The following is an 18364-nucleotide window of genomic DNA, read 5'->3' on the forward strand; positions in this document are numbered from 1 at the left end:
CACTAACATGCACGAAAACAAGACAGAGGAAAACAAAGCAACAGTATACAACCAGACAACAAAACAACAAAAACAAACCACTGACAAAGAACAGAACAAAACAGTTCACAAGAGAAAAGCTTGTAGTTAGTTCAGGGATCGTTTGCTGGCCCTTAGGAGAGTTTTCCAGTCCAGTCTGTTGGGGCACCACGCCCTGGCCCCAAAGTCCACTTAGACAATGGTGGAGGAGGTGGGGAAAGGAAAACAAAGGATGAATACAAGGAAGAAAAGGGTAGTGGGGTCATGGGAAATTTATCCACTTTCACTGACTTATTTTTATAGTATAAAGCTCCGTTGCATTGGTAGAATTGTATGTCTTGACTGAACCATTGAGTGCTAAGCATGTCAATTTTAACTTGTCAATTTCCCTAATTAACCCCAAAATTGTGTGTGGGGGGGAGTTGAACATTAATTAACAAATAAGACTTCTCTCTCTCTCTCTCTCTCTCTCTCTCTCTCTCTCTCTCTCACTCACTCACTCACTCACTCCCTTCATCCCTCTTTCTTTCCTTCTCTGTCTGTTTCCACCTCATCTCTGCTAAATGAAGTGTGATGTTTGGATCCAGCCCACCAACTAATCTGTGAGATAAGGATGATGTGATCACATCCCATAGAGATTTATAGCCTCAGAAACTCTAGGAAGAAGTTCTTCCCTGTTATGTACACTCTCTATGAGTCAGAATTGCCAGGATGCATTATTGTTGTTGTCTTTATTTCTTGTTGTTTGTTTGGGTTCCATGTTCCCCAAAGATAAAGCAGTAAACACCATTAATGTATCCTTGTTCTCTATCTTGTGTGATTTCCTAACTAGAAGTTCTCCAGTCAGTCACTGGAGTGGCTTAGTGCCTCCTTCCTCAGAACACGAGCCATGGAATCTGTCCTAGTGTCCATAACAGTCAGTTACAACTCTGTGTTAGGCCAGGGCAAGTGAGGCTCAGCAAGGACTCTTAGCTCAGAACTCATCCATGTGTGCTTAAAGATAGGCTGAGAGGAAGAAGAAAAGTAATCTAGTTGGTGAGCACTAGAAATTGAGGCTAGAGGGTTTATTAGTGTCCCAGATGGACCAGGATCAGAACACGAACTCACATTTGTTGGTAACACTTGGTGAAGAGAAGTTTATAGTACAACTATGTCCTAATATCCCAATGCAAATGGACTTCTGCCAAAGATTTCCATTAACTCTCATTCTTCACACGCTGATCCTTCTGGCAGACACTGCACTAACCGATGGCTGATCGGCTATCTAGAGAAGGACATGCAGCCTGCTCTCTCTGCTGCTGACTGTGATTTTAAGGAAAGCTCAGCCCAGTGTCTGAGATTACTCCATTCAGAAGCCAGCACCAAGCCAGGACTCTCACTATGGCGCCTGAGTTGGGATGGGTTTTTTATTCTTGCAATATTACAAGGAAATGATTTTGAAAAATATGAACATAGATTTGGGAGTCTGAGAGGAACAGAGAGATTGGTATAGGCTTTTAAACACACGTGTTTTCTGTGTTTGCAGGTGTCCAGTGTGAGGTGAAGCTGGTGGTATCTGGTGGAGACCTGAGACCACTTGGGGGTTCTCTGAGACTCTCTTGTGCTGCCTCTGGATTCACTTTTAGCAGCTTCTGGATGAATTGGTTTTGCCAGCTCCCAGGGAAGGGGCCACAGTGGGTGGCTGCTGTTAGTCCTGATGGAAATACTAAAATCTATACAGAAACTGTGAGGGGCTGATTCTCTATCTCCAGCGATAATGGCAAGAGCATGATGTATCTGCAGATGAGCAATCTAAGAGCAGAGGACATGGCTGTATACTACTGTGTGAGAGACACATGTAACAGGAGACATAGACATAAACTTCCCCTGCAGAAGGCCTCAGGAAACTAAGATGGCTTGGTTGTGGTTGCTGTATGAGCCAGCTCTAGGAGCAGGATAAGAAAAAATGCCCAGTATCTTCTGAGGACCTGTGGTTTCCTCTTAACCCCAGAAAGAATTTCCCCTGTGAATACAGTCTTTATAAAACTTCATAATGTCTTTATCTTGAATTCATCCCTTTAGTAAATTAGGCTTTTCCTCCTTAAAACCATTCATAAGCTACTCCTCCTCAGATGAGCTAGGAGCCCGTCAGCACTGGGAAAAGGTTTCTTTCCTGTGCACACAGATCACTGCAAAGAACCGGGAAAGGTGTATCAAGCAAATGTAAAATGGTTTGAGGCAGCAAGAATTGGAGACTGCTGTGACTTTTTCATTTGTTAATTTTCTATAGGGTAGTGATTATATTTCAGATAATTATTTTTATTAAAAAATTCAAACAATGTATCAAACCTGAGAGCTTTCTCGGTCCCATTTTGTTGTTTCAGTGCTTTGACAATGTTTAAACAATAAATGGCTAGTAAATTCACTCTTGAAGATTAAAAGGTACAGTAAAGCACATAGCTTATAATCAGAAGATTAATTTTTAAAATGTAGTGGACACCGGGCAGATGTAACATGAAAGATGCAAAGGGGATTTTTTTTCTCTCCATGAGCACTAAACAAATACTCTAAATGCCCATGGAAAAAGGATGTGTGTGTGTGTGGCCATTTCCAATAACAGCATGGGTAAATCCAATAGCTTTGCATGTATTAATTTCTGGATGTAAATAAAATGGTTTATTTAAAATAGGAATATAATATTAATGCATAAGAAATATGTAGAATCAGACCTATTGAATGTATGTTGTATAATAATGGAATTTAAATCTCAACAGCAGAAAGTGGTGGTAAAGGAGCAAATAAAATTAATTTTTATTTATTAGTGTTATACCTTACTTATTTGTATGTTAAAGTTGGTAGCAAATGCATTGTTAAAGTAATGTTTGATAATAGTTGAATTGATTGGATTTCCTTGAAGGTGGATATAATCTTATCACAGACAGTACTATATTTCATGATGGGTTTAGCAAGATCCTTTCTGACAATGAGTGCCATGCCATTCTCTTGACTGTACTATTCTTAGCATAGTAAATCCGATGATTATCTGATTCAAATTGGCCAATACCAACCAGTCCATTTAAGCTTACTAATGCTGAGGATACTGATATTCATGCATTCCATTTTATTTTTGACTACTTTCAATTTTCCTAAATTCATAGTATGCAAATTCCATGTTCTGGTATTGAGAAGACATTTGCAGCTGTTTCTCTTTACCTTAAGGCATGTCGCATCAGCAAATGAAGAACCTGACGTCTCCACTCCCAGAGGCTTTACTCAAATCACGTCCTCATGGACGACTCCCCTCCAAGAAATCAACCTCTCTTCAGTCACATTTTGAGTGCCCTCGAACCTGAGGGGCCCATCCTCTGGCAGTAACTTCAACAATTTCCTATAGAAGAAGAAGGATATATCTTTTAGTTTTAAGCACCTACATGTGATTACCTAAACAGGCAGTAAGAGGAGGAAAAACAGGATAAATTAACTCTGTTAATCAGAATTGGATTTCATTGATTAGCTCAGAGAATTGTAAGTATAGATGTCTTAGTAAAATAAAACAGAATTGATGGAAGTTTATTGTTGTGGTTTAAAAGAGGTTTGCCATAGCTCCCAGGGTGTAAGAAAAAGTATAAAGGGTTATTATATGGGTAATATAAACAAAAACAACTGTCATTGGAGCAGTTAATATTTAAGGAGAATGGGAATCACAGCATTGTCTCAACTATGGCAACAGGTAGCCCTGTTGGTCTTCAAAGTGGCTACAGGAAAGTGTTCCACATGTTGCAAGGGAGCATCCTGCCATTGATCTCACTGAATGACAAGAACCCACATTTGCTAAAATTTGTGACCTTCTAGTACTTAATATTTTCACCTCTTAAATATTCTCAGAAGGAAAAGCTTATCAGAAATATAGTTTGACTTTTAGCCTACCAAGCACCATAATTTTTCCCATAGTATTTACCTCATGTTTGTGTCTGTTTCGCTATGGGTTAACTTTATGGTAAATCATGTCTGGGTTTCAAATGCTTAAGGAGAACTCAGCAAGATCTGCCAACAGTCCCTCTGGAGCCACATGAGGATGTTGGCTGTGAATAATGCAGTGTTTGCCCACACGGCAAATAACCCGTGTTACATGTCAATCCTTTGTAGTGTTAATGTTTGTTCTCATAAGCAGACGCATTATGGCAAAATGTACCAATCCTGTCACCACTGTGATCTTTAAAAACCTATTAGCAGCAGTCTAATTAAAGAACTGTCTGGGTTTTTTTGCAATAACTAAAATTAAAGGCAGTAACTTCAATCATTTGTTACAAGTGAATTCAATGTATGGATCACTATTTTTAATATTTTTTATGGTTCTACAGGAAATAAAGGCAAGAAAGTAAATATCCAACTTTCTCATGTCATCTCAGAGTTGTCCCTGCCGAAAATTGACAATGCTTGTCTCTGTAATGGTATGACTTACTGTCAAAGCTTCATTCTTGGCTGCATGTTGAAAATGTGATTAAAGTTAATAGAGGAAACCGGAAAAAAACTGATGATACGGAAATATTCCCCATGTTGGACTTTTAACTTCTCTTCTGAACAGAGCTCCACTGTCAGAGAGACGGTGACAAGGGCCAGGTTGCCCATGAGTATTCAGAGTGACACACTTATCTTTGGCTTTAATCTGCACAGATTTGTCTGACACTCTGAGTAAAGCTGACATTCCCTGAAATGTGTTTCCTCTCCTCAAGCAGCAGGAAGCACAGGGCAGACCTGGGCGCTGGGACACACCTGAGAGGTCTACTGAGAAGGGACCATCAGGGACATCAGAGTCTTCAGCTTTCTCTAAGGAGACAGAGGTACTTTCTCTCCTGGCCATAATTCCCCACAGACAGTAAGGAGGGACCGTTTGTGAGGGCTTATTGGTCACACTGGGTTTCAAACACTCTCCCCCAAATGTGTACTGAGAGATGCACTGAGTGTAGAGCCACAGTTCAATACTGTCCGGGGTCAAGGTGCCAATACGCATGTGCATGTGTGTGTGTGTATTGTGTGATGTTATTAGGATCAGGTTCTGTCCCTCCCAGCAGTCCCAAGACCTGCACCTCCCCCTGCCTTGGGTTTCCAGGGTCGTGAGGCTGGAGGAGTCTGAAATGGAGGGCCAGGCAGAAATATGCAAAGTGGAAGACCCATAGGCTACGTCCACAGGGGAAGCGCCCTCATCACCCAGCTGGGGATCACAGTGTGATTCCTTTCCATTCTCCTTGCAAGATGGGGTCTTTCCCGTAGATCACCTCACTGCTCGTCGGCTAGGTCAGGATCGCCACAGGGTTTGAGATGAATGGAGTGTGTGTGTGTGTGTGTGTGTGTGTGTGTGTGTGTGTGTGTGTAGAGGGAATCTCTGATCTCTGAATCCTATCTCCACAGGTGTGTGTGCTCAGGTGCAGCTGGTGCAGAGGTGAAGAGACCCGGGGAGTCTTTGAGGATCTTCTGTAAGACATCTGGGTACAGCTTTACTGGAAGCTGGATCAGCTGGTTTAGGCAGACACCTGGAAAGGGCTTGACATGGATAGGAATGATTTATCCTAGTGACTCTGAAACCAAGTACAACCCATCCTTCCAAGGAAAAGACACCATCTTCACAGACAACCCTATCAGCACCATGTCCCTGCGGTTGATCTGCCTGCAGGACTCAGGCACCGTGGGAGAAACTCCTTCCTGAGAGGAACAGAAACCCTCAGCCTGATGCAGCTGCAGAGCAGGAGTCTCAGAGCATCTCTCAGCTCAGCATCAGAGGACACAGTGTCTGATGTCTCCTCAGGAGTGAGAACAAGAACACAGGCCACTGACACGACAGGGAAACATCTCCCCACGTGGGGGCACTGATGCCTCTTACTGGATCGGGGTTCTCTATAGAGGTCACTCTGTGACTTTTGAATAACTTCAGGACTAGAGAGCAGATGAAGTAAGTTTTCTTCATGAAATTCTCAGAGTTCAGCCCTTGCTGCCCTTGAAGAATGAGCAGGTGCATTGTTGTAATAAGATGGTGGCTGTGGTGGGGGGTTAATCCTCAGCTCAATTTTCCTGGCCTTTTTCTCACAAAATCTTCCCCCAATATTTTCAGAACTTTTTCTGTAAAAGTAGCCGATTATCGCTTCTCAGCCTTTTGGCTAAGATTTAGTGTAATCATAGTAGCCATGATCACTCTGTATGTTCATTTGCTTGCTTTTGTACTTGACTCACCTGCCTGCATTCAACTTGATTCAGAAAGGTGCTTTGTAGAAATCTCCTGGTGGAGCGGTGGAGCTGTGGCTTTAGCAAACTTCTCATGGATCCCAGACTTGATCCCAGTCAGTTACACTCATAGGAAAATGCTTTGTGTAGTTTCCTGGTTAAACATGGCCTTACCAGGAGACTCTGGAGCCTACTGAGCCAGGGCGACCTTAGCTCAGAAATGTCTATCTCCTTCCTCCCCCTCCTTCTCCTGAAGGTGCTGGTCATACCATGGGGTCGGTGTCAGAGAGGGTATTTGGGATTGGATCAGGCAGCACCCAGGGAGAGGCCGTGGCGATGGAGAGCTCCTATTATTGGTCACTATGGTAGTGACCTTGATCCTTCCAAAAATCAGTGCTACCTACCTGTGACCTCTGAGAGCACCGAGGACAAACCTGTGTGTTACAGTGCAGGTGGACACAGACAGGGAAGCCAGGGTGGCCCTCACAAACACTATCCTGTACGACAGCCTGGGGCGCTGAGACCAGCAGGGGGCGCTCAGGACTAACAGCACAGGCCCAGGAGCAGGAGCAGGAGCAGGTGCAGGGCTGAGCACAGATGCGGCTTTCTGCTTTCACTTCATCTGATTTTGTTCCCACTGCTCTCAAAGAGCTTCTGGGGGATCACTATCTACAATCATAGAAAGTGTATAAGTTTCTCCTAAACTGTAAAAAAGAAACTCACCGTCATCGAGTTGATGGCGACCAAGAATGACCTTCTCAGACAGGCTTGAACTACTCCTGTAAAAAATATTTGCATAGTTTTGTTCTTATGAAATTCTGTCATGTGATCTGCAGGGTTTTTTACTTAGATTCAACTTAATTACTTCAAAATAGAAAATATGATGTTTGTTATATAAATAAACCTTCAGTTTGCATGAGAGTAACATTATAATAACCTGTGAGATTGGCCGATGGAACGGAAAAATAAACGGGCGTGGTGATGTTGAAAGCTAAGTATTGGGCTTTTAGCCTCAAGGTCAGTGGTTCAAATCCTCTGCTGTGGGATTGTACTATTGTCTCTCAATTTCGAAGAAAGGAAACAAATATAGTAAAACCCCAAAAAGTTGGTGCCTGTGGAAGGGGAAAACCTGCCACAAAACTAGAACATGAATATATTCCAAAAAATAAGGGATAGCAAAGTGGTAAGCTTATTTCATGTCAATAGTTGAAAATATGTAAGTCCATGAGGCTGAGGGTGCGGGGTGGTCACGCAGTCCCACTGGCTTCCCACTCTCAACAGATTGTATGTTTACTCAGTGCACAGGGTGGTGTGGATTAACAATATTGCAGCCTTTGCAGGCTAAACAGTATGACTTTCTAATTTGCTAGTGTTATGATGAAGCTAAAATTTATTTTGTTTTTATGTTGACATTTACTTAGAGAACTATGACTCTTTATCATAAATTGGACTTTGACATGAATGCCATCTAAGTGTCTGAAAAATTCTTCAACTTGATATAAAAATAGAGTATTTAAGAATAGGAATATTTTTGATTGAATATATGAAGACTAAAAGTTCAAATTCTAGGGCAACTCTAAAGGACTTTTTTTTGACTGTTGAAAAAATCATTTGATGAAAAAACCTTTTGAGCAAATAATACTAAAAGTGAAAACAAAGAAATTTCATCCACACTTTATTCCTATCAGTGATCATGAAAATAGCACTCAAGAGATCAAAAGACGAGTTCCATGAGATGAGTCTGTTGCACAAGATATCTGTGAGTACTGGAAACAAGGACGTTCCTGTGAGGACTAAGGTTACTTTGAGGACCAAGCCATGATCATTTCACTTGCCTCATATGCATACGAAAGTTGCACATTGGATAGGAAACCGAAGAATTGAAGCATTTGAATGTTGGTGTTTGAAAAGAAGATTGAATATACCATGGACAGCTAAAAGGACAAACCTATCTGCCTTAGTAAAAATACATGCAGAGTGCTTCTCAAAGGCAAGGATGGCAAGATGTTTGGTCAGCACACTGCCTGATCTAGATGCCCTTCCTCAACACATGTGCTGTGCAAGCTGTGGGCTGTGCAGTACTCTGCTCAACCTGGCCAAATTTGGTGGACCACATCACTGTGCCATGCTGTACCACGCCACCATGTGGTCACAATGTGCAGTGTCTGCTGCCTGTGAACCAACATCACTCTACATGCCACCACTCCAGATGCTGCACCTCCCGCCAGTCATTTTGCATCCCTACACTGTGAGGCTCCACTGGGACTTGCCTCACTAAGCCGTGTTACTGGCCTCCACTATACCTCACCACCTCCCCTTCCCACTGCCTGCTTCCTTGGCCTTGGGCTAGTGGCCAAGTGAGTTGGAAGGACTGAAGGTGTGAGTGTGTTTGTGTGTGTGTGTGTGTTTTCTACCAAGAATTTATCTTACCTATCTACTGGTTCTAATAGCATGCTTAAAGACTTGCTTTTCTTTTTCATATTGTAGAATGAAATCATACATGTCTAAACTGGAATTACACTAGGGGTACTTTTTAATGTAACACTATAAGGTTGCAAACAAGCATGTTTCTCAATAATAAAGGAAACCTTTATTTCAGATCTTTCTACAAGTTACAAAATCATGAAAGTATAAAAAAAATTTCGACTCTATTTTTTAAAACTCATTATTCTACATGACTATATCACTAATGTTACAAATATTTGAGAAACATCTGCAAAACAAAATAGAGTGTCCAAATGCTGAATAAACCAACAAACCCATGGTATCAAGAAAAAGAACAACAACAAACTCGGATAGAATATCTGTAGAAAGAAAGGAAATACTGAAAATTCACACACACGCACACACATACATATACACACATACATTTAAGTATCCTATTAAGGTTTTTATAGATATGCATTCACCCTTTCCTACTAAGAATTGAAAGCCTGGTTGCCATCTCCCTGGAATGAATCTGAGGATCTTATTGGCCCTCATGACAAAATCTAGGTGGCAATTTATCACATTACCATGTCTCACTTCACATAGCAGAACCCAATACCAGCCTTGAGCACCCAGTCATCATAGAATAGATCCCTTCGTAACACCTATCAATTGGAGGCAGTGGCACCTGTGTGTCTTCCTGGGTCAGAGCCAGATATGAGATTTAAATGCAACAGACAAAGTCTTGCAAAGAATTCAGCTCTCAAATCTACTCAATGCCATCCTAACACAGTATCGTTACATTCTCCTATGAAACCTGACTCATGTATAGTCAGCCTCATTTACAGCAGGACCTGCGGCATCTCACCGTATGAGAAGCCAGAAGGGCCAGGATGCCGACCCTAAAGGCAGAAGTCAGTAATGTAAAATATTCTGCGGTTTCCTGGCACAGTTCTTTCATGAGAAGACTGGATGAAAAAGGAAGTGAGGCGAGCACAGATTCAGCTTCCTCCCCTCATCCTCACTGACTTACGGAAAAGTGTCCAAGGAAAGGGGAGATGCATTTTCCTCTGTGCAGAAAGGAAGAGGGGATGATCACCCTCCACCTCTGAGACCAGTGTGTGCTCTCAGCATCCTCCAACCTGATGGCCCTGTCAAAGCACTCTTCAGAGATAGAAATGACTCTTCCTGAGAATTCTTGTAGACATTATATTTTCATTCCAAACTGCTCGACTATCAAAGCCTGGGACATCCTGGCGACCATGCGCCTGCTGCCGCCTGCACAGCTGGCCAAGCAGCCGTGGCCGAGGGCACCAGGGCCAACGTCCACCACACCAGCCCCAAGTAAATTTTCCTTTAGCCTCACAACGTTCAAAGCCCAAGGGCCCATTTCATGGTCACTTCCATTTAGTATTACCTTGTTTTTGGTTTCTTTGTTTCAGTTTGGGTTTTGATTCTTCTGTGCATGTTTAGTTAGATTACTTTTGTGATGGAGAGCTTCTTTCTTTTTTTTAAACACTTTTTGGGGCACTTAATCCATATATCTCACATAATCCCACAATTCCATAGTTCATCCATCTTAAGCATTGCACAATCATTACCACAATCGATTTCATATTGTCTATTTTCCCACTATGATTAAATCACCTTTAAAAAGACTTGTTAGTCACCTTCAGTTCTAGTGCTCAGTCCCCTCCATCCTTCATTCTTACTCCCCAAGTCCCCTCACCCTCCCCAACTCCGCCACCCACCCACCCGACCCCACCCAGACATCCTTACAAACCCTCACGTTATTTCATCTCCAGACATCCACCCCTTCTGTGCTTCACAAACTGAACCCAACAGAAACAATAAAGAATAGAAAGGAAATGAAATGGGAATGATTTTTAAAACCATAGTAATATATACATAAAAATTCAAACAAGGAGTAAGAAAAAAGGGCCGCGACCAATATTTTAAAACCAGGGAAGACGTTTCTGTCACAGACCAGCAAGAGATCTTGCGCCTAGAACAGACTCTGCTCGGGTCCAGAGGGAGGTCAGCAGAACAAGACCCAGGGGCTCACCTTTGAGCTGAGGAGGCACAAGGAGTCTCAGGAGGAGGCATCGCTGTGTGGAAGGAAACAAGGGAGGGGGGCTAGGAGACCCACAAAGAGAGAATCAGGGAACCACAAAGCCCCAAACCCCAGCCGGGATCCCCTTTCTCCAAAAGGGACTCCGACCATGAACCCCAATCAATCCGAAAGCAGGGAAATAGGACCTGCCTCAAGGACACCCGCCCACCTCTCACCAAGAGAAGCGCTGGCAGGGTTCCTGGGGGAGAGAAAGGGCGCTTGCACCCTAGTCAGCTGAACTAAAATAGCCTCCGCCCACACACATGTCCCAGAGCCCAGAGCCTCCCACCTGGGAGCGCCGGCAACAGGGTGCTCAGGCTGTGGGCGCTTCTCTGGCACCGGGAGCAGAGCATGGACAATGGGACCCTCGCTGTGAGCTGCAGTTCAGAATAAGACACCGCCACTTCCGGCCCTTTCTGGGCGTGATCCGGAAGGGGAGGAGCTAGCGGGGTCAGGGAGGAGTAGGGTCTCTGCCTTCACTCCTCTCAAGGCAGCTCTTGCCCGGCCCATTTCTGCTGAGGCGCCAAAACAGGTGCCTGGTGAGGGTGGGCGGGGTCTGGCGGGTTTGGGGCGGGGCTCGGGGAGGAGCCAGGCAGAGGCGGTCCACTCAAGAGGGTCCACAGCTGTGGCTGAGACTGCAGCTGCAAAGACTCAGATAACAATGGCCAAGGCAACCAGTGCTTTCCCCCATAGCAGAGCGTGCATGGGTGACATGGGTGAAATAGAACAATGTACGTTGGGTGTGTAAGCCTGTGATCAGATTCCCCGGATGTCCATCCTCCTAACAAACTGGAAACACCCAACCATCCAATCCTGCCAAGGTGTTAATGGGGCTGAAACACGAACTAAGGGTCCTCGCTTAACCTTTATGATGACAGTCCATTCTGTGACCTAAAGCACTGCCGTGTATGACTGATTTTTAGGAAAAGAGAAGTACCTAGCATGCACGTCTAGGTAAGTTATATGTCAGTTTAACAAAATTTAAAAATAAATCTTAAGCAGAAGCAGTGGAAGGGAATGAAGGAACGTGGATGGGAGGATGGTTGTTAAACTCGCCTGTCCTAAGAGCTGGAATTTGTACAATCATCTTGTTTAATTTCACCGGGAAGCTTTGGGGACAGTTAAACATGAGAGTTATGTTCTTCTATGATGCTAATCATTATTCATGCACTCTGCTAATTTAATGTATCACTCACTCAAGTTTCTATCGGTCCAATAGGTCGTGTATGGACAGTGGGAAAGACTTTACCAAGTTGAGTGATCTGAAATTTAAATTTGCTTCCTCCAGGTAACTCTTGGCTGCCCAGACTCTCAGAACAAGTGTTTTTGGGAAAGATCAAAGTGAACTATTTCCTGATTAACTTGCATCCATAAAGATTGTGCTTCTTTCATGCCTGTCATACTTGGGAATTCCTTTCTGAAAGTTCACGTCAAATTCCAAAGTTCCTGGCTTAAAATGGAGATAGGAGAATTGTAACACTCTGTTACATTTCCCAATATGGTTACATAATTCCCCAGACAGAAAACTGTCACCTAACTTGATCAGGAATCCAAAAATGTCAGTTATCAGCCAATATTTTCTGAATTAAACTGGTTTATGTTGCCAGTTCTGCTGGAGCCAGCTTATCCTTAGACCTTGGGAAACTTAGTCTAGATTTTGCAACTAAAGGGTGACTTCTCTGGAAATACTTGCTGTGTTAGACTGGATAGACTAGAGAAACAAATCCAGGGTAATTCAAATATGTGTAAGAAAGAGATTTACACCAATAACTAATAGATAACAAGAAAACATTGCATCCCAGACCAGATCAACTCTAAAAGTCCGATATTAGCCCATATGTCTGATAGTAGTCTATAATTTCCTCTTCAGACTCACACAGCACATGCAATGATGACGAATGCAGGAAGACCACAGGCCAGTGTGTATCCAATGGTGGTAGAAGCATTTTGCACTGGCATGGGTCTCCATGTGGCTCTTCCAGCTATCCAAGTGACTCAAGAGCAGGAAGGTGAAGCAGAAAGAGAGGGTAGCCCAGCTCCTGGGAAAAAGAGTAGAAATTCCCAGAATCTACATGAGAAGGTCATGCCCACCAGGAGGCATCATCAAGTTGTGATCTGATTGACAGGCTAACCTCTACCCCTAGATTTATTTCCCAAGTTGAAATGAAACTATGTAGCTACTACACCTGCTTTCATGTGAGGTTTCCTGTTTCCCGTTCCCCACCCCCACCATAAAAACCTCATTGTCATCGAGTCAATGCAGACTCACATAGATACTATAGGACAGGGGAGAACTTCCCTGGTAAGTTTCCAAGAATGAAAATGTTTGCTGGAGTAGACCGCTCATTCGTTCTCCTGTGGTGTTATAGGTGGTTCCAAACTGCTAGTCTTAAAGTTAGCAGCCCAACTTATACCCTCTTCACAAACAAGGGTTTGTTCATTCATTGTAGATCCACCCACAATAGTATGCAACTAGATTCCAAATGGTTCCCTTGGTTATACAAGCCACTTCCCATTGGGTTGCTCACCTAAAATTAGTGACTGATCAGCAGAACGAGATGTGCCCAGCCTCCGCTACCAAGTGCTCCAAAAGGAATCCCATTAGAATTCCCTGCATAGATTGGGAGAAAAATGTGGACCCAAACTCCAACTCACAAAAGAGACCCTCAAAGAAATGGCCTTTGGTCACTTTCATGTCCAGAACTGAACTCACCTCCTGCTAGGCTAACCAGTCATGTAAGTAAGGTCAAGGACAGGATTTAGCTGATGGGGAAGAATGGAAACAGGAAAGTCCTGGAAAAAGTTGATAGTGTGTGTTGTTTTTAGTTGCCCTCAAGTAGGTTCCGGCTCACAGAGAACCTAGGTACAATCGGATGAAACACTGCCAAGTCCTGTTCCATCTCAGGGTGGATTTTATGTTTGAGCCCATTGCTGCAGCCAATGATCCAGTCCCTCATAAGGGTCTTCCTCTTTTCAATTGCCCTTTTACTTTACCAGGCATGATATCATTTTCCCAGGATGGATCTCTCCTGATAACATATTCAAAGTACATGAGACAACATGTCACCATCCTCACTTCTCAGGAGCATTAGCATGTGTGGTCAATGTTATTGTTAGTCTTGTTAATTCCTGTACAAATCTCCTTGAAACAATGGATGAATATATGAATTGTGATAAGAGATGTAAGGGCCCCCAATAAAACATTTAATAAAAAAAATGAAATAAATAAAATTACATGACACACTTCTAGCCTAATTGTAAGACTTTTAAAGCTGCAGATTCTTGGAATTATGAATAAATACCATTTTATTGTATTGTTATTTAAGTTCAAGTTATTTGGGAACCAAGTCAGACAACATGTTTAAACATGTTAAACAACATGTCTGAACAACATATTTTAAACAAACTTTTTCATGTAACTCCATTATCAATGTTTGTCTACAGTTTTCTTGAAGTAACATTATCTGACACTGGTGTCAGAATATTACTGGTTTCATAGAATGTGTTGTTAAGTGTTCTCTCTCAACCATTGTTATGTTTGTACCCAATTAACTTGAACTTAACTAACAATACAGTAAAATGCCAAGTTGTTATAACAAGGTGTTCTTGTGTTGAGGGAGGGCTGGAGCAGAGGCCCAAAGTCCATCCACTTCCTCAATGTATGACTATAAAAATGCACACATAGGCCAGTACTTCTATTTTATGAATTAATGTATTTATGTATGTATGGCATTATGTTTAGACCTCCATCCATACCGTTCTTCCCAGATCTTTTCTCTATTTTGTTTTACATCCCCCCTGTCCTACAATTACACTCACCCCTTTTCTGCCTCTTAGTAATGCCTCTCAGCTAAATTGCTATTGCTCCAACACCCCCAGGATCTCTAAGTCCTCCTCATTGTTGATTTAATTCCCTAGCTCTTCCCCTATCTATGAAATTGTCTGATCACCGCTCCCTCCCACAAGACCCTCCAGAACCATTGGTCCAGTTGCTTCCCATGCCTATATGGATAGGCAAAACAATAAGAGCCGAGACAAAACAAATAGATTGAATTAAAACTGGGGGAAACTAGCACCCCCCCCCCAAAACATATATAAGCATACATAATCCCAGGTTTGTCTGCTGACATTTATGACTATCTTCCCACGGGTCCTGGGGTTCCAGGAACTGCCCCTCCTGGCCTGAAGTCTATTTTTGCTGCTCCTCAGGGGTTTTATGGCTTGGCTTGGTTCCCGTTGCTGACCTGTTCTATTCCCTTATTGGTTCACCCCACTGTGGAGGGAGGTGGGGGTCAGACCAGGCTCACTCCACACCATGTATCCCCAGTATGGTCCTCTGACGATGTACTCTCCAGCAAGGGGATATCATGTCTCAAGCTGATGTTGGTCTTACAGTCTTCTCTTTGTGTCCGGGCATTCGTTGTTAATCCCATTCATTCTAATATCTCCAAAAAAACCACACATAATTAAAAAGACATAATTGAGCTAAAAACCTGTAGAAGTAATTGATTTGCTTTCATTGGTAATTATGCCCTGCAATGATGTTGTAGTGCCCTATTAGTATACATAAATTACAAACGTGAAAAAATTTAAGCAGTCCACACTGAAAGGAGAGAGAAAGAGAGATAGGTGAGAGAGAGAGAGAGAGAGAGAGAGAGAGAGAGAGAGAGAGAGAGAGAGAGAGAGAGAGAGAGAGAGAGAGATTATAAAATTAAGGGGTGGTTCTGGTTGAACAATCCACACTGAAGTTTGACAAGATTTCATTTACTGATGAAAAAACCTTGTTTGATAAATGAGATTAACAGGAAAAAAGTGTCATCAAGTATTACATTTTATAATGCAAGAAACACGCAGATCATGATGCTAAGCTCTGGATTTTGGGTGAGCCCTTATTTTATGGTAAATATTATACATGGTCTCTTACTTCATTTAGCTTTCGAATTGTCTCTGCATACATTTTAGATTCTTGTTTGCTAATATTTTCATGTGTTTGCCTGTGTACATGTGTATCAGTGTGTACAAGGTGTTCCTAGAACTGCCAAGTGTTCCTGAGAACACCTCCCACAGCAACTTCACCCAATCCACCCCGGGTTTATTCTGCCTTCATCTGGACCAGTGGTTCTCATTCTGTGGGTCGCGACCCCTTTAGGGGTTGAATGACCCTTTCACATGGTTCTCCTGATGCATAACAGTAGCAAAATGATAGTTATGAAGTACCAATGAAAATAATTTTATGTTTGGGCGTCACCACATGAGGAACTGTATTAAAGGGGTGTGGCCTCAGGAAAGTTGAAAACCCCTGATTTTCTGGACTCTCCAAAGGATGGATAATCCAATAAGGAAGGCTCCTGGAGTATAAATTACGTCGATTTAATAATGATGCTGATGTATTACAGGTGATTACCCTTTAATCAGTCTCTTGCCTTCTCTCCTTTATTTCCTAGCTCCTGCTCAGGATCCAGATGAGCCTGGACGCAGATAATTCAAGGTGCTGAAATTGGGGCAGTTGTGGATTTCAGATCAGGTTGTGCTGTGTGGAAAGAGTGGATCATCCTTGCTTGGATGTTTTGTGCTTCCTGGAAGGTAAACGTACCTGGGACCTAGGCATGTGGACCTATTACACGCCAGGTACCCTCAGCTAGTAGGTATGTAAGACAGACTCAGGGAGGAACATAGCCTTTTGCCTCCGGAAGCCCCTGGGGTTGAGCTCAATGATATTCAGCCTGTGCTAACACGCTGACTCTGAAACCTCCACTAATGGCTTCTTAGTTGCTGCTTTGTCCACATCCGGGCCTCACTTTCATTCCAGGGTATATTTAGATATCCACATGCCCAGGGTGCCTGGTCAGGATTTACCCAATTAAGTCAGCACTGGGTTGGCCACTGTTGATATCATGAGTGACTCTGAGGACTTACTTCTCCCTGAGTGGAGAGCCCAGTGTGCGCTGAGAGGGAGATCCTGGCACTGGACCCACAGGATGTCCCTGGGATTAACATCATTACACTTAAGGGGTGAAGCTGCAGCTCCTACTTGAAGTATGCCTTGTGAGGTTAAGTGGTTGGTTTACTGGAAACTCAAGTAGTCACAGACCCAAATATTTTAGGGTTAGAAAGGTGTACTACATCTTCCTCAGAGCCCTTAAGTCTGAGGAAAAAGTCCAATATTGTGAAAAATGGAAATCATGATTCCAATATAAGCACTTTTAATTTGATACAACCTCCATCTCTAGTGACATGAGGGTCCCTGGGAAAGAGGGAATGGAGGGGATCAAAGGTAGAATAACCAGTCATTTATTTGTTTCATTAAATATGGTTTCACTACATCTTTTTTTTTCAGGCCTGCACCTTTTATTGGGCACATTCTCAAGGGCTCTTGCCGGGTGGAGGGGAGGGGGTGGTGGCAAGGCAAGTGGCCAGACCAGGAAAGCAGGCCGCCCTCACCGCGGCATTCTCAGTGGTACTTCCTTAACCGCTAGTGTTTGAGCTCCTTGTAGGATAGGGAGTAGCTGAAAACCACATAGGCCGCCAACACCATGGACAGGCCTGCGACGCTCCCCTTCCTCACGTTCACACACTTGCTATAATACTGATCGTAACCTCTCCGAAAGGCGCCGACAATGCCCGTCGGGGTGAAGTCCCGCATCAGCACCCAGCTGGGCAGCTCCGAGATCCTGACATCCAGGAGGCGCTTCTCCTTCAGCGTCACAGGAAACGCCATCTTTCAGTCCTGGGTGTCCGCTGCGCTGGGCCGCGCGGGCGCTGCTGTGTCGATTTCACTACATCTTTGAGGGAGAAACCAGGATACGCTGTGACCTGCAAATTAGTGAGTGAGTACTTGAGCTCTTGGTCACCTTGGTTATTGGGTAACACATCCCAGCATATGTCTAATAGCAGAGAAGGCTCCCTGAGTGTAGGACACAGTAGAGCTGAAGAACACGAGTCCTGTGATAGATCTTAGTCATAATGCTTTTTCTCATATTTAAACATTTGTATATCCCTTCAGCTTGCCAAATTTCATGAACCATTTGTAAAAGTTAACTGAAAACAGAGGATGTGTTGGTATTTCCTAATTTTGCATGTCTACCTCTCGCAGTCCCTTACATTTAGGTAAAATCTGGGAGAGGAGACAGATCCACACACATACTTAGCAGCATGAGTTTTTTTGGTGTGTTAGGTTTGGTGCTTAGCTTAGGGTTTTAGTGTGTTAGAGACAGAGTCTGTACTTAAGATCGGAAGCTAGGTCCTGAGATTAATCAATGTTCCTGGTTCAAGAACAAGAATCAAGAGATAGAATTGGGTTAATTGAGATGATTTGAGATTCAGATGTTGGTGGAGAGATTAAAAGTCATTACGTTTAGAAAGTTTCTGCCTAACAGATTATGTTTCGAGTTGATTAGGAGTGTATCTGTTAAGGTATAATGATGTAGAGATACTATTTAAGGATTAGAATTTTCGGGGTAGTTTCTGAATTTGAGATTTAGGGTCATAAGGTTAGGATTAAGTTGATAGACTCTGATTCAAAGAATTGGAGTGAATGCATTAGGTTAGATTAGGGTGCATGGTCATTGGATTTGTTAAGCACATGTTAACTTTGTTGTGTCATCAGGCGAT

General features: G+C 43.0%; 1 pseudogene; it reads right to left on the bottom strand.

Annotated features, from left to right (window-relative positions):
- Positions 1-17225: 17225 nt before the first annotated feature.
- Positions 17226-17471, bottom strand: LOC142443385 (ATP synthase F(0) complex subunit f, mitochondrial pseudogene; annotated as a pseudogene).
- Between the last annotated feature and the right edge of the window lie 893 nt (positions 17472-18364).

This window comes from Tenrec ecaudatus, chromosome 3, assembly GCF_050624435.1.
Source record: "Tenrec ecaudatus isolate mTenEca1 chromosome 3, mTenEca1.hap1, whole genome shotgun sequence".
Taxonomy (NCBI): domain Eukaryota; kingdom Metazoa; phylum Chordata; class Mammalia; order Afrosoricida; family Tenrecidae; genus Tenrec; species Tenrec ecaudatus.